This window comes from Corylus avellana, chromosome 7 (genome assembly GCF_965113065.1).
Source record: "Corylus avellana chromosome 7, dhCorAvel1.hap1.2, whole genome shotgun sequence".
NCBI classification, from domain to species: Eukaryota; Viridiplantae; Streptophyta; class Magnoliopsida; order Fagales; family Betulaceae; genus Corylus; species Corylus avellana.
This window is the reverse complement of record NC_142496.1, coordinates 5,786,201-5,802,333: the sequence shown is the minus strand read 5'-3', so window position 1 is coordinate 5,802,333 and position 16,133 is coordinate 5,786,201. Positions and strand designations below refer to the sequence as shown.

At 37.3% G+C, this 16,133-nt stretch overlaps 1 pseudogene; it reads right to left on the bottom strand.

The window, feature by feature from the left end:
• Window positions 1–2,683: 2,683 nt before the first annotated feature.
• LOC132185395 (uncharacterized) lies at window positions 2,684–4,377 on the bottom strand (annotated as a pseudogene).
• Between the last annotated feature and the right edge of the window lie 11,756 nt (window positions 4,378–16,133).

Here is a 16,133-nt window from a genome sequence, read left to right as displayed (position 1 = left end):
ATTATATTATCATTTTCTCATATTAGGGCCCATGTACACTATTACCCTTGTGTACGAGGGTTGCGGGTCCTTGTGACCATGGCACTGAACTGTGGCCTCAGCCATGCCCGACCGTTAATTAACTCTTTTCTTGGTGCACTCAACAGTCATGTTGATGGAATACCACCTTCTGGCATAGCCTCCTTCAGTGGTTTCGCCTCCATCCGAGTATCGGTACCGAACTCTCATCTTTACTTATCTTGGGGCCAAAAATACTCTCCTCCATACACGTGCCCTCATTTCATAAACATTTAACTCATTTCTTATACTTTTCTTTGTACTTCTTTTGATGCATCTTAGGGCAACATGTAGGAGGGTTTATCATCATTCTTCTTTCTTATAATCATCATCATTTTCTCAACTTTCTTTTCTAAAAAATGGAAACTTTTCCAAATATAAACTTGTTGTGCTTAGAAATCATTTAAAGAAATAGAAACTTTCTAAATAATTCTTTTAGAAATCTTTCATGCATGCAACATATCTCCATGACAGGTAAATAAAATAATCATTTATAGTTTGATACAAGAATGAATAAATAGCATGACATGAAATACTTTTAGAAGGAGTAGTGAATTTACTTACTTCTAGACTGAAGCTAAAAGTGGTCAGAAGGATCTAGTTGCTCCAATCTGACTAACACTACTAGTATATCTTTCAAACTAATTTCTCGAGTCCGTTCTCTCTCGTGTTCTTTCTTTCTTGCAACGCTTTGTCTCGCTCTTTCTCTCTCTGTTTCGTGTAAACACTTTCAGAAAGAAGAAAGACCGAGTAGAAAACGGAAGAAGGAAGAATATGTGGAAGAGAAGGGAGAGGAGTAGTGAAATTTGTGAAGGGTGAGGACTCTATTTATAGGAAACCATCTCCATCTACCAATCTTCATCTACAAACCTTCATCCACTAATCTTCATCTATAAATCTCAATCTACTAGTACTTATCTATAAATCTCTATCTACTAGTATCCATCTATAAATCTCCATCTACTAGTACTTATCTATAAATCTCCACCTACTAGTATCCATCTATAAATCTCCATCTACTAGTACTTATCTATAAATCTCCATCTACTAGTATCCATCTATGAATCTCCATCTACTAGTACTTATCTATAAATCTCCACCTACTAGTATCCATCTATAAATCTCCATCTACTAGTACTTATCTATAAATCTCCACCTACTAGTATCCATCTATAAATCTCCATCTACTAGTACTTATCTATAAATCTTCACCTTTTAGTATCCATCTATAAATCTTCACCTACTACTACGCATATATAAATCTCCATTCTACTAGTACTATTATACCTACCATTGACTATTCTACCTTCCCTGACTATTCTACCTTCCATTTTACTATTCCATCTACCAACACTATTATATCTACATTTATCCATCTACAATTTTTCTTACCATTTACTATCCTATTATTTCACCAATTACCATTCTCTAATTACCAATCTCTGTAATATCATAAATTTCCCCAGAATTAAAATCATAGGCTAAAATGGATATCAAAATAACATTATCATCAAAATAATCTGTTTAAAAAACTTTGAAAATTCCGGGGCGCTACAGAGACCCGCCCAAGCAAGTCCCAGCTAGATCTCGGGTAGGTCCGAGGGAGTCCCAGTCAAGTTCTGGGTGGGTCTCAGGTGAGTCCAGGTGAAGTCCTGGGCGGGTCCTAGGCAAGTCCGATCAAGTCCCGAGTAGGTCCCGTGAAGGTCTCGACGGGGTCTCGAGTGGTCCTGGGCGAGCCCTGGTCAAGTCCTAGGCGGGGCCTGGTCAAGTCTCGACGGGATCCTGGGCGAGTCTTGGCAAGGTTCATTGATTTGAGAATAAGATGCTTAAAGTCGGAAAATGGTTTATGGTTTTGAAAACCGTAAACCATTTTCCGAAAATTAAAGAAGAATTTTCAGTCAAAGATAAAACATTTTCCGTTTACTATTATTTCGCACTAAACACCCAAATATATGAAAAACATTTTCCGTAAATCATTTTACAGCAAAACGAAGAGAGCCTAAAGAAACACCATTCAGTGAAGGAAGACGTGCCATGATACTGTCTATTTGTTGAGCCCTGCTTTTGTCTCTGGTTTGATGTTTGCATGTGCAAAAAATCCAGTACACAATGTACATTCCATTTTGTTCCCCATCCCGGTATTTTTGCGACGCTTTTGGTTTACTTCTTTTGTATAAAGTAAAAGATCTTCATATATAAACGAGCTGACCAATTTCTTGGAGATGAAGTACGTATAAAGCTACAGTTTGGCAACAAGTTTGATTTTAGTTCAGTGAAACAAGAAGTTGAAGCTTCTCTGAACCAAAAAAACAAAGCAATCTTAATTCATTGACCAAAAAATTCTAAAGGATGATAATCTGGACTATCTTGATGTTTCAAAGAACTTCTCTGTTAATTGTAATATGAGTTTTATTGACATCCTTAAGATAAAAATAATTGTTACGGAAAAGTGTTGTTCCCTTTACCTGCCCGATTAGGCGTCTCAACTTTGCATGATCTCATCTCCTGTCTTGGGGTAAGCTCTGTCACTTTTGCATTTTCTTAACCGCTTCAAAAGATGCATTAATACATCAAGAAGTTTCTCTCTATCACAAGGTTAAAAGATTCATAGATCCCCTTAATAGGATCATATAGTTTCTGTCTTCTTGTAGCTACTTGAATCTGAGTTGGATTTGCTTCGCAATCTAAGTTTTTCTTCCATGTCTATATCTTGTGGCCCACCTCTGGACTGCAGAGTTGCATCCTCAACAGAGAATTGCCATCCCACATTACCATGTAATTTGTCAAGAATCCTCCAGGTTACAGCATCTGGGGCCAACCCATTCCTTCTCATCTCTCCAACGGTCTGATAAGCTTGTCTCCTTAAGCCTAACATGCATGCACTGTCAATCAAAATATTGTAGTTGAAAATATTTGGAGTGACCCCAGAATCTACTAGTTCATATAGGAAGTGACAAGCTTCATTCAATTTGCCTGAGCGGCAAAGCCCTTTGATAAGAGCTGCGTAAACAAAATTATCATGAATCTTTGAAGGCCATATTACATCATCCCAAGACCTCTGAGCCTCTTCTATTTGTCTAGTCTCACATAGTCCATCAATTGTTATAGTGTAAGTGGCACAATCCGCAGCGACTCCATCACTCATCATGCCATTAAAAGCCCCCCATTGCTTCATTTGCTTGCCGAAGTTTGAACAAGCCTCGAGGAACTGCATTATATGTCACAACACTAGGCGTAATACCATGTTCCGGCATTATGTGATACAAAAAATGAAATGCCTCCTGGGTTCTTCCAACTTTTAATAAACCACATATGACAGTAGTGAAGGTCACAGAATCTGGGGCACAAAATTTGCCAATTATCATATCATTTAATACCTTCAAAGCCTCTTCAATCCTTCCCATCTTGCACAACCCATTTATAGCCGTGTTCAAGGTTACTACATCAGGCTGACACTACTTCTGAAGCATAAAACAATTTTACAATACCCATTAATCAAGGTAGTATAAGAAACAATATTTGGACAATGCCCCCTACTCTTCATACCGGAAAACAACCTGTAAGCTTCACTGGGTCGTGACAACGAGCAAAGTTGATTCATCAGATGGTTATAAATAACGAAAGATGGTACAAATTCAGGCTTAACATCAAACAAACGGCGAACAAAATGCAATGTTCTATATGGGGTTCGAGAATCAAGTAACTTAGCAATAAGAACATTGTAGGTGCGCTCGTCAGGGACGCAGTTAGAAGCTATGGAGAGTAGAAGTCGGTGATGGGCTTCGGCAAAGTGGTTGGAGTCGCATACTGCGTGAATTATGCTACTGAGGTTGAGGGAGTCGGGGCGGTACTCGTGGAGGCTGAGCCGATTAAGAAGGCGGAGCACCTCGTTGACATTGCAGTCTTCGGCGTAGAGTCTATGAATCTTTTGGTCCAGTGCGAGTTGTTGGTGATGCTGTAACTGTCTTCTTGTTCTTGAGGTTCAAGTTTTGGTTGTTGTTCTAGTTGGACAGAAAGGGTTGTGGTTAATTATGGGTGTCCGGCTAGCGTTGGTGAAGAAGAATGCAAAAGGTATGGTTATGGTCTTGTGGGTGATGGGGATCACTGGTGATGGGCGGAGGCAAATAGTATTATCACAGGAATATTTATATAAGAAGTGTCATCGATTTGCCTCCATTATCTAAGTTCCTCTTTTTGGAAACTGTTAGTTCTTATGTTGGCTTAATTCAATTTCAAAATGCAGAGCCTACTGTTCTCAGGCTTAAACACTAATATAGAATGCTCAGAATCCAATATCCACCGATCATAATGTAGATTCATGTGTTATGAACGTCCCTGCAAAATTTCAGCTCAATCGGACCACAAACGCCCATCGATCGAAGCTGTTGATCAAGACTGGATAGGCCGGGTCCGAACAGGCCTTCCCTGTGTCCGAATCGCAATTCCAGAAACCTAATTTTTGCTCCGCAAGGCCATGTCCAGACAGCCCATTAACCTGTCCGGACACACCGTACCTATTATACCCAAAAACGTGTTTTTAGTGGGCCCAGGGCTAGGGTTTGATGTACTAATATATATACATCATTATAGAAGAGAGATGCACGAATTTTCACCCCCAGAGAGTTCGTGTGAGGCTGTGCTTAAGTGATTATTTTTTTGTGAGCTAAATTGATTCCTCTTAAAGGATTTTGTTAGTTTTAATTGTGTGCTTAATTAAAGTCTATCGGAAGGGTCCGATAAAGGAGAATCACGTTGAAGAAGATTGTGAGCGAGGAGACAAGTTGGAGGCTTGTCGATCTTACAGAGTCAAGGTCTTGCAAAGGGTTATAAGTGTTCCTAGTGTCTGTAATCTCTGGATAATCTTTTCATAGCGATTTTCGAGTTTGGCTGCCCCGAAGAGGTTTTACTTTTATAACGTTTTCTAAAAGGTTTCCTCTTTGTCACCAAAATCTTTGTGTGTGATTGTTTATATTTTGGTGATTGTTTGCTTTGATAAATATCCGTTAATTTCGCATAAAATTGTGATATTTATCTGTTTAGAGTTTTTCAATTGGTATTAGAGCGGGTTCACTCCGTGAAGGATTAAATTCCTGAGTGTGATCTTTGTTTCTTGTTTAAGATGTCTCAAACCCTTAACACTGTGCCTAATTTTGATGGATCAAATTATGGCTATTGGAAGTCCCGTATGAGATTTTTCTTAAAATATATAGACGTTTGGCATGTCATTGAATCTGGATTTAAAGCTCTAGATAGGCCGACAGCTGAATGGTCTAATGTTGAAAAACAAACTCGTATGGCGAATGACAAAGCTATGAATGCTCTATGCTTGGCAATTTCACAAATTGAGTTCTCTAGAATTTCAAATTGTGATAGTGCCAAAGATGCATGGGAGATCTTAGAAACTACTTATGAAGGAACAAATCTTGTTAAAGCTTCAAAACTTCAAATGTTAGTTTCTAAGTTTGAGGAAATTAATGTTAGAGGATGAGACATTTAATGATTTCTTTGGAAAACTTAGTGAAATTAGAAATTCCATGATAAATCTAGGAAAGAAAGTTTTTGACACTAAGATTATTAGAAAGGTCATGAGATCACTCCCTGAAAAATTCAAAATGAAGGTAACAGCCATTGAGTCATGCACTAATCTGGAAACCATGAGGATAGAAGAGTTAGTTGGTGCCCTTCAGACTTATGAGTTTTCTTTGCCTCAACCTAGGAAAAATAAGGATCCTGCCCTTAGAACTCTTCGGAAGAACTATGATGATTTATCTGATGAGGAATCACCAGATGATGAGGAACTTGCCTTGATAGCTAGAAAGTTTTATAAGAATAAACATAGAATTTCCAAGAGATTTGGAAAACAACAAGGAAGTACTCAGGAAAGAAATGAAAGAGACCCACGTGGTCCAAAATGTTATGAGTGTTCTGGATATGGTCATGTTCGCAATGATTGTGCTAATCTCAAGAGTAATAAGCTAAAAGACCAAAAAGCTTTCAATATTACCTTGAGTGACACCGATTAGAAAGAAACTCCTAATTATATGGCTTTTGTTGCATCCGATGATTCTGATGATTCTGATGATTCTAATCAATTAGATGTTCAGTCTGCCTCTGATAATGAATCAAATAGGGTTAATGATCTTCAAAACTCCTTTAACAATTTAATGGAAAACTTTTCTATGCTTAGAAATACTAACTTGAAAATTGTTAAGGATTTTAAGAATCTTGAGCTTGAAAGAGATAATTTGTTGAAATCCTTAAGTAATTCACATGCTGTTTGCAATACTCTCAAATCTGAAAATCATGTGTTAATTGCTAAAAATAAATCCCTTCAAAATGATATGATTGCATCTAGAAATCACTTGAGTAAATTCTCTAGTGAAAAGCTTGATAAAATGTTGCATATTCAAAAGCATTCTAGCGACAGATCTGGCTTAGGATTTGATAAAACTGCTTCTTTGTCTTCTAACCATGCTTATACTTTAAAGACTGTTTTTGTTAAACCAGTGAAAGTAGAAGCATCTTCAAGTGAATAAAAGCAAGTAGTTGCTTCGACTCTCCAAGGTAAGAAAGGTAAAAAAATCTACATTGAGCCTCATGCATCTTACCTTACACCTAGAGTCATGCATCCTCCTAGGAAATTACCTACTCAAAGGTTTGTCCCTACATGTCATCACTGTGGCAAAGTGGGTCACATTCGACCTCACTGTTTTAATTTGAAACCTCATGTGCATATAAATGAAAATTCCTATTGTGGGAAAGAAAGTGAGGGTTTGGTCTAATGATGAGAGAAGTGCTATCTAGGCTAGATAAGTTTGAGCAAAGTCATAAGTCTAGACCTAAAATGTCTCTCAAGTTTGGGTTAGGAATGATGATACCATTCACCCCTTGAGGGGGAGTGGTGATGATCTCACCTTATGTTAGGTGAGTCACCCACATGCCTAGGATTGATTTTCTTGCATATCTTTGCATATCCTAGAGCATGTTGTTTTTCGTTTTTCATTGCATTTTTGTTTTATTTTGTTTTGAAATTGTATTTTGTTTGTGTGCATTTCTTTTGTGAAAAATAACAAAAAGACAAAAATATTTTACTTTGGTTTTTTTTTTTCTTTTCTTTATTTTGCCTTATGCACCTAGATAGTTCATTAATTTCTCATGTTACTTTTTATGAATTTAATTCCTTGCGTCTTGGAATGTTCTTAATATGCATGAGATGAAAATTTATGTCAATGGACTTGTTTTTGTGGTTACCTAAAGCCTAAGCTTATGTGGTACATTTTGCCTATGCTTTATCTCTTGTGCACAGTTAAGCTTAAATTGAGGTTTTGTTTCACTTTATTTATAAGGTCTGTTAGGTAACCGTATGAGGTTTTTGACTTGTCATATTTTTCAAATTGACCATATGCTAGTTAAACCTAGGGCTTAAAAATTTCTGCTTTCTCTTTTGTGATAAGCACCAAAAGTTTAAAGACATTTTTTCACAGAGAAAAATAAACAAAATAGTGAAACAAATAAAATCAAAAGATCATATTCCAAAAGGAATTTATTTCACTGTATCAAACTTGTGCAAAATGTTTTACAAAGAGAAATGTATAGGATGAGAGTGGCTAGGCCCTAGTATGATAAGGTTTGACTTTTAATTTGATATACTTGTCAAAACCTCATGGTGGTGAAACTTTCTCCACATTTTGTAAGTTGAAAATTTTTCTCTTTGGATGGCTTACACACACACACACCACACAAGCATGGGTTGAATGGAACATTTTTCTTTGCTTGGGTTAAGCAATATGAGTTTCTTGCCATTTCTAGTCTCTTGTATATTTTGCATATTTGGAGCATGTTTGGGATATTCATGGTGCAATACATGAGTCATTGATGTGTTATCATTTGTGGTCATTTGACTTTTGAGGGGGAGAAACATGTTTTGCATTTTTTGGTGATTATTGAGTCATATGTTGAGAGGGAGTTTTTGGTGATGTGTGTTCATGATCTTGCATTCTACGTCATTTTTTTTTGTGATCATGAGTTTTATTTCTGTCTTCTTGTTCCACATATGCCTTGATCTATTTTGTGAAGTGTTTCAGTGACATGAAGACCTTTAGTTATTCTGTGACAAAAAGGGGGAGTAAATATGGGGAGATGATGGGATTGGCTCGGCATTTTGGTTTTTTCACTGAATTACCAAAGGGGGAGTTTTTTGGTTTTGTCACTGAATTGCCAAAGGGGGAGTTTGTTAGTTATTGTGTTGGCTTAATTTAGTTTCAAAATGCAGAGGCTACTGTTCATGGGCTCAAACACTAATATAAAATACTAAGAATCCAATCTCCACCGTTCATAATGTAGATTCATGTGTTATGAACGTCCCTGCAAAATTTCAACCCAATCGAACCACAAACGTCCATCGATCGAAGCTGTTGATCAATACTGGACAGGCCGGGTCCGGACAGGCCTTCCCCGTGTCCGGACCGCAATTTCAGAAACCTTATTTTTGCTCCGCAAGGCCGTGTTCGGACAGCCCATTAACCTGTCCAGACACCCCGTACCTATTATGCCCAAAAACGTGTTTTTAGTGGGTCCAGGGCTAGGGTTTGATGCACTGATATATATACATCATTATAGAAGAGGGAGACATGAATTTTCACCCCCAGAGAGTTCGTGTGAGGCTATGCTTGAGTGATTATTTTGTTGTGAGCCAAATTGATTCCTCTTAGAAGATTTTTGTTAGTTTTGATTGTGTGCTTAATTGAAGTCTATCGAAAGGGTCCGATAAAGGAGAGTCACGTTGAAGAAGATTGTGGGCGAGGAGACAAGTTGGAGGCTTGTCGATCTTACAGAGTCAAGGTCTTGCAAAGGGTTATAAGTGTTCCTAGTGTCTGTAATCTTTGGATAATCTTTTGATAGTGATTTTCAGGGTTTAGCTGCCCTTGAGAGGTTTTACTTTTAGAACGTTTTCTAAAATGTTTCCTTTTCGTCACCAAAATCTTTGTGAGTGATTGTTTATATTTTGGTGATTGTTTGCTTTGATAAAGATCCGTTAATTTCGCATAAAATTGTGATATTTATCTGTTTAGTGTTTTTCAGAAACCTCTTGTCTAATTGTCACTACCTTTCCCATTCAATCTTGTTCTCAACTTCATAGAATTCAAAGCAGATCTAACATCCGTTAAGGAGATGGTTTATCTACCGTACAACATTGAATTAATGAAATTATCAAAGAACTCACGTAGTGAACATAACAAAATCAGAGTTTAATCCTCATCATCACCTTTAATACCAATATTTTTCAAATCCATAAGAATTTTATTAAATTCATCAAGAAGATCACAAAAAAGACATACATTCCTGCATCTTGAGGGTATATAATCGCTGGTTCAAAAATAAGCAGTTAGTAAGAAACTTCTTCGTGTACAAAATTTTTAACTTTTTTCTAAAGTCTAGCGACAGATTCTTCATTAGTGATTTCTCTCAAAACTCCATATGAAATAGACAATAAAATTAAACTGTAGGACATGATAAAATTAACCACTCTTTTTCTTTATATTTTCTCAATGTGGAACACAAATCTCGCAAATGTATACACAACAAATCTTCCTTTTACTTGTAAGTCTCTTTCATACACTACAAGAAACTGACTCATCAGGGGCGACTCATTAGGGGCGACTATAAAGTCGCCCCTAATACTCAACTATTAGGGGCGACTTTTGAAAGTCGCCCCTAATAGTTATGTATTAGCGTCCACATCCAAGTGGACGCTAATAGTCGACCCAAAAGATGAATAATAGCGTCCACTCTAGGGTGGACGCTAATAACTCGACCCTAATATACTCGCGGGAAATATTCAAAAGGCGGGAAAAAGATCATTAGCGTCGACTTTTCAAGTCGACGCTAATGCCTAATCATTAGGGTCGACTTTGTCGACCCTAAAGAGTGTATGGATGAATTAAAAATTTTTTTAAAAAAAATCATTTTATTTACCAATAGCGTCCACTAAGAGTGGACGCTGAAGAGTTATCATTAGGGTCGACTCTAGAGTCGACCCTAATGCCTACGTATTAGGGTCGACAAAGTCGACCCTAAAGAGTGTATGGATGAATTAAAAAATTTTAAAAAAAAAATCATTTTATTTACCAATAGCGTCCACTAAGAGTGGACGCTAAAGAGTTATCATTAGGGTCCACTCTCAAGTCGACCCTAATGCTTAAGTATTAGGGTCGACAAAGTCGACCCTAAAGAGTGTGGGGAGGAATTAAAAAAAATTAAAAAAACCTAATATTCATAACCAATAGCGTCCACTTTTAGTGGACGCTAAAGAGTTATCATTAGGGTCGACTCTTAAGTCGACCCTAATGCTTAAGTATTAGGGTCGACAAAGTCGACCCTAAAGAGTGTCGGGAGGAATTAAAAAAAATTAAAAAAACCTAATATTCATAACCAATAGCGTCCACTTTTAGTGGACGCTAAAGAGGTATCATTAGGGTCGACTCTCAAGTCGACCCTAATGCTTAAGTATTAGGGTCGACAAAGTCGACCCTAAAGAGTGTGTAGGAATTAAAAAAAAAATTTTAAAAAAATATATTTAACCACCAATAGCGTCCACTTTTAGTGGACGCTAAAGAGTTATCATTAGGGTCGACTCTTAAGTCGACCCTAATGCTTAAGTATTAGGGTCGACAAAGTCGACCCTAAAGAGTGTCGGGAGGAATTAAAAAAAATTAAAAAAACCTAATATTTATAACCAATAGCGTCCACTATTAGTGGACGCTAAAGAGGATTCATTAGGGTCGACTCTCAAGTCGACCCTAATGCTTAAGTATTAGGGTCGACAAAGTCGACCCTAAAGAGTGTGTAGGAATTAAAAAAAAAATTTTTTAAAAAATATATTTAACCACCAATAGCGTCCACTTTGAAAGTCGACCCTAATGACAAACTATTAGGGTCGACAAAGTCGACCCTAAAGAGTATGTGCAAGAATAAAAAAAAAAAAAAAAAAAAGAGTATTATTTACCAATAGCGTCCACTCAAAGTGGACGCTGAAGAGTGATCATTAGGGTCGACTTTGAAAGTCGACCCTAATGACAAACTATTAGGGTCGACAAAGTCGACCCTAAAGAGTATGTGCAAGAATTAAAAAAATAAAAAAAAAGAGTATTATTTACCAATAGCGTCCACTCAAAGTGGACGCTGAAGAGTGTTCATTAGGGTCGACTTTGAAAGTCGACCCTAATGACAAACTATTAGGGTCGACAAAGTCGACCCTAAAGAGTATGCAGGAAAATAAAAAAAAAAAATGAAAAAAAAAAAAAAAAAAAATGTTGATGCCCAATAGCATCCACTAAAATTTTGTATATATCACTGCATTGTTTAAAATTTTCAAATAAAGTGACACAATATGCACCGTTAAATATAACAAAATAAAATTTTAACCGTAAAAGTAAAGCTCTCCCTTTCACTTAATATTTCATATGTACAGTTGTTTCAATATATATATATGTGTTTTTTTTAAAAAAAAAAGGAAAATTCTTCTATTTCAATTCCATCCTCCTAAAGAAAGATTTTAATTTGTATATATTTGCCATTTGGTTAGGACTTTCATTTGGAGGATAAAGTTTTCATTCGGACTAATTTGAAGACTTCAGTTTTAAGTGGATTCCCCAAATGATTCCTAACCAAATGGGATTTAATTCCCCGAATGAAAACTTAATTCTTAATTCTTAATTCTTAACTCTTAATTCTTAATTCCCATTTCATAATTCATATTAAATTTTACATATCTAATAGTGTATATATATGATATGATGAATATATTGAAACAAAACTAAAGACAAATAAAAAGATTAACTTAAAACATACTAAACAAAATAAAAAGGGTAAACTAGGGGGTGCCTCCCATGAGCGCTAAGTTTAAAAACTAAAGACAAATAAAAAGAAACAAAACTAAAGACAAATAAGAAGATTAACTTAAAACATACTAAACAAAATAAAAAGGGTAAACTAGGGGGTGCCTCCCATGAGCGCTAAGTTTAACGTCTTCAGCCAGACGGTGCTCCCTGCTCACTGCTGTCCAGAAGATGATGCTCCTGCAGGTGGCGGTGGCAACCGGGTGAGAATGGACTGCATCAATTCTTCTATGGTGTCTAGGCGTTTGTCCATCAATTTGAAAGTTTTGGATGCCTCCTTTCTTTGGCCAGCCAACTCTCTCCGAAGGCCCGCTATTTCTTCAATAAGTTCGCGGTTTTGTTCCTCCTCCTCAGATGCCTCTGGCTCAACTTCAGGTTCATCTTCGGCCATCGGCTCGGCCTCACTCTCTTCCGCACCAGGTGCTGGTCCCCGGGGCATGTGGGACAAGCTCTTGCTCCATTGGCGAATGCCAAATATGGGAGTAGTAGTGACTGGCTCATCAGCTGTGGTACCCTTGATGCCTTTCTTCCGGAGGATGTACGAGATTAAGTATGGGAAAGGCAACCCCCATGAATGTGTGGACTCCGCTCCTCCAACGTGCACCCCATTCCAAAATTTCTGAATTTGCTTCCAAATTATGTCGGGAATGGAGTACCAAGCATCTTTATGGAAGGCGTAGAGTGTTTGAAGAAATTGATCCCGCCTCTGAGATTTGTGCCCCAACGGAAAAGCATTACGGTGTAATATGGAGTCCACAAACCAAAGCCGTTGAGGTAGCTTCGATCGGCTGCCGGCATTATGATGGGAATCAGCATATTGCCCATCGCACATGTCCTCAATGATTTCCGTCACGTAGAATCTGGCCGGTTGCTCAGCAAGTTGTGCGGCTTCTGGAGGGTGCTCATGATTGCATTGAAGGGCAGCAGCAATGTCGGCCCGTGTTACGTCAATAGCTTTGCCTTTCACTTTGGAAGAGAGGGCCGCCACGTTGTTGCAGTCATGCCACAGGTTGGCATAGAACTCGATCACCAATTTTCTGTAGGCAGTGGTGGTGACCGGCTTGAAAAGCTTGTTGAGGCCCCGTCGCTTGAACTCGGCGACCGCCCATTGAGTCGCCTCAAGATTTTGAAAGTCTTCGCGAATGGCGAAGGTGGTCTCAAATAGCAGCTCCCGCTCCTCAAAAGTGGGCGGGGGACAAATGGCTCTGGTATCGGACCCTCGGGAGGACGAAGCTCGAGCTCTTGGCATGTTGAGGTTGATTGGGGACTTTTGACAAACACTTGGTGTGCACTAGAGATAGCCAAAATTGAAGAACAAACCAACTCCGCTCAAAACCCCCTGCAAAAACAACAAAATCCAACCAGAACAAAGCAATGTGGGTGGATGAACACCCACAATTGCAGAAATATGAGAAAAAAAAAATGTTGGGGAAGTAATCGGGGTTGGGGTGTTGATGGGAATGGGGAAAGGGGTGTAAATTAAAGGTGGTGAAAAATACCTGGTATTGTTGCCGGAGAAGAGAACCGTGAGGTGGCTGTGAGGTAGAGGTGGTGAAAAACGGTGGAGGAGTGGAGGAGTGGTGAAAAATGGTGGAGGAGTGCCGGAGGTGCGTGCTGAAGGGAGAAAAAAATATGTGGGTGTGGGGGGGAAAGTGACCTAAAATAGGTCACGTGATGTGCTGGCCGAGTGCGATCGATCGCACAAATGGTGCGATCGATCGCACTCGGCCAGCATATATCGCATATATGCTGTTTCTGTGACAGCGATCGATCGCACCTTGGGTGCGATCGATCGCAGTCACAGAATGTACAAACGTGTACTTTCTGTGACTGCGATCGATCGCACTCAAGGTGCGATCGATCGCTGTAACAGAAAGTACACGTTTGTACATTCTGTGACTGCGATCGATCGCACCCAAGGTGCGATCGATCGCTGTCACAGAATGTTAAAAGAGAGGCAGAATTTAATTTTTTTTTTTTTTTTATTTTATTTTAATTTTTATTGAATAATGTACAACAACTTTGATAGTGATACAATGAAAGGATAGGATCAAGTGACAATCAAAATTTAAACAATCGAAATTAAAGGTTCATTCAAATATCCGGTTGATCATAGTACATTTGTTCAATCGATCATGATAGGATCAAATGATCGATGAAACTTGAAACAATTGAAATTGAAGGTTTGATCGAATATCCGATCAATCATAATGAATTAGTTCGATTGATCGTGATAAGATCAAATGATTGAAACAATTGAAATTGAATGTTTGATCGAATATCCGATCAATCATAATGAATTAGTTCGATTGATCGTGATAAGATCAAATGATCGATGAAACTTGAAACAATTGAAATTGAATGTTTGATCGAATATCCGATCAATCATAATGAATTAGTTCGATTGATCGTGATAAGATCAAATGATTGAAACAATTGAAATTGAATGTTTGATCGAATATCCGATCAATCATAATGAATTAGTTCGATTGATCGTGATAAGATCAAATGATTGAAACAATTGATCTTATCATGTTTGATCAAATATCCCATTGGTCCTACCTAGTGCATTCGATCGATCGATCGTGATAAGATCAAATGATCGAACAAAATTCAAACAAATTAAATGTTCGATCGAACATTGAATTGAAGTCTAAGCATTTTATATTATATTAGTGCATTACTTAAATTGATCGGGATACAATCAATACAACTTGACATGATTGAAGGTTCAATCAAACATTTGATAAAATCAATTCTGATCGATACTATTACATATATATTAGTCTGATCGATCGTAATTGGATCAAATGTTTGATCAAACATCCGATTGATCATAATGAATTAGTTCGATTGATCGTGATATGATTAAATGATCAATCAAACATCCGATCGATCTTAATAGATTAGTTCGATTGATCGCGATAGGATCAATCTTTCGATCAAACATCTGATCGATAGTAATGAATTAGTTCGATTGATCATAATAGAATCAAATGTCCGATCGATCGTACTGAATTAGTTCGATTGATCGTGATAGGATTAAATGTTCGATCAAACATCCGAGCGATCCTAATGAATTAGTTCCATTGACTGTGGTATGATCAATTGATAGATCAAACTAGATACACTTGAAGGTTCAATCGAACATTCAATTAAAGGTTCAATCCAACATTCAATTGAACTATTAGCTTTTTATATTATCTTAGTGCCTTAGTTATATTGATCTTATATTATCTTTGGATTTTGTATTATTTTATAACTAATTATAAGAGAAATATCAACTTAATGATTTTTATCATAAAAATTTTATGAACCGAAATTTTTAGTTAATATTATAATAGTAAAAACATATTATAAGAGAAAAATTACAAATAAATAAATAAATAAAAATTAAAAAATTGGTAGTATAATTTTTTTTTTTTGGAAAATTATAAAAAGATACTAAAGTAGCCTCCCGAACAACCAAATTGTATAAAAATGCCACTTATTTTTAATATTCATATAATACCCCTATTATTTTAACAAATAAATAATAAAATAATTGAAAAAAAAAACGAAATTTTTTTCAAAAAATAAATTACAACTTGCTTCATGTTTTTTTATATTTTTCTCATTTATTTTGGAGCCTTTTTTTTTTATATATTTTTCTCAAATTTTTTTTTTTTTTAAGAACAATGCCCCAAATAGCCACTAATTAAGCTACACCAAATAATTTGCCGCCATCTGCTAAAAACTGGCGGGGGCTCAAATTTTCGGACATCAGATACCCAAATTTTCGGACATCAGCACTCTCACTCTCTCTCTCTCACTCTCACTCTCACTCTCACTCAGTTCATATTTTCGGAGGAAATACAGGATTCAGCACCTGAACTCTCACTCTCACTCTCTCTCTCGATCGCTCTCTCTCACTCAGTTCTCCGACGCAAGGTTCTCTCTCCGGCAGCTCTCTTTCCGGCGCACCTCTCTCTGCCAGCTCTCACTCCGGCGCACTTAAGGCTCTCCTGCAGCTTTCTCTCCGGTATGAGTTTCTCCTCTCTTCTTCTCTTTCTATTGGGCAGCAGCAATGTTCATGGGTTGCAGTTTTGCATCTAAAATGGTTGATTTTTGTGGTTTCTACACTGTTTCCTGTGATTTTTAGTATTGGGATATTTTCAAACATAGTAGAAGGCTAATATT